At 41.9% G+C, this 1,495-nt stretch overlaps 1 long non-coding RNA gene across 1 annotated transcript; it reads left to right on the forward strand.

Moving 5' to 3' along the window:
- Positions 1-173: 173 nt before the first annotated feature.
- LOC121965019 lies at positions 174-1,136 on the forward strand. The gene is made up of 3 exons (XR_006107442.1): positions 174-223; positions 802-938; positions 1,045-1,136. It is a non-coding gene; the product is annotated as an uncharacterized LOC121965019 (long non-coding RNA).
- Positions 1,137-1,495: the final 359 nt, after the last annotated feature.

Below are 1,495 nucleotides of genomic sequence, written 5' to 3' on the forward strand. Positions count from 1 at the left end.
TATTGTATGTTATATGGAAAGGTTTCTTCTGGTAATTTATTTTTCAATTTCACGACAAAAGAGTTATAACTGGTTGACAGAAATATGTATTAAGCTAAAAAATAAAAAAAAATAAAAATAAATATAAATCGTGAGGGGGCGTGGACTTGCAGGTGCTGAAAACTGCGGAAGCGGAAACCGCCGTCGTGTCGTCTCCTCGAAGATTCCTGAAGATCCACTCAGGGTTAGTCTTTTTATTTTTGCTTCTGATACGCACATTTAATACAGAAAATGACGTTTGGCCAGTTGTTGTAATTATAAACTAATATCAGCGGGTGTTTCTCGGCATTTAACCCTTAATTTGCTCGCTAAAGTCTCGTGTTGACGCTGATCTCAGCAGCTTGGCAGCAGCGTCCGGCCGTTAGCCATATTGACGGCTGCTGCTGGCCGTCTTCAGTCGCTCTCCGAGGTCCTGAAAACACGAACTGTGAATCCTCACAGACACTTCACTGCGAAGCACGTTTCCTTACAGCTGATAGTGCTCACAGTGATCACCCAGCTGTGCTGTAAATGAGGATTTAGCTGCTGTTTGCTCACATCAGCCCCAGGATGCTGGCAGCTAACTAGCTTGTAGCTTAGCAGCAAAGCTAACCTAGCAGAGGATCTGTGTTTGTCGCAGTGGTGATGACAAACTGACACATGCAGCAGGTGCAGGCACACCTCTAGTCTGTGTTTGCGGTGCATATGTGTCTGCTTGCCATTGTCACCCAGTCTGAACCAATGCCTCAGCTCTTTTTAATGTTGACTGGTTCCTCCCTGCAGCTGCGGGATCTGGTTTCTGACATCCTGAGACAAGTCAATGCAGTCAGGAGGAGGAGAGAGCAGCAGGATGTACGCTCACTGAGCCAGAACTCAGACAGCATAAACAAAAATCTCTCACAGCACAGACTTTATAATAGGTATGTCAGATTTTTGTGATGTTTCATTATGTGTATGCATGCGTGTAAATAGATCATTTTTCTCTGTAAACATGCAGCCTTGTTCAAAAGTTTTCTTTTGAATCAGATCCCGGTGGTTTGATTCCCCACCTCCCTCCCAGACACCATGACGTCCTCTATGCTCCGACGACAGCTCAAAAACCTGGTCCAGAACTACTCTGAGGCCGAGGTCAAGGTGAGGATCAGAGGACTGCAGAATCAGTGACATCTTTTAAATCTTTTTAGTTTTAATTTCTGTGTCATGTCCTTTCTGGCCAGTCCCACATGGGACTACAAGACACCTTCGCAGTTCAAGGTTTCTGTCATCATCCAGTTTTACAGATATCAGAAAAAAAAGAAAAAGTAGGTCCATAAAATAAGTTCAGTTACAAAATAATAAATGAATTATACACTGCAAAATACATTTTACAAATCTATACTTTAAATAAAGATAAAGAGTTTGTTTTGTCATCTCCCATTCGTTCTCCAGATAACAAACTAATTCAAATGTTTTTATATGTAAATAACCTTAATCTTTG

This window comes from Plectropomus leopardus, unplaced genomic scaffold, assembly GCF_008729295.1.
Source record: "Plectropomus leopardus isolate mb unplaced genomic scaffold, YSFRI_Pleo_2.0 unplaced_scaffold18227, whole genome shotgun sequence".
Classification (NCBI taxonomy): domain Eukaryota; kingdom Metazoa; phylum Chordata; class Actinopteri; order Perciformes; family Serranidae; genus Plectropomus; species Plectropomus leopardus.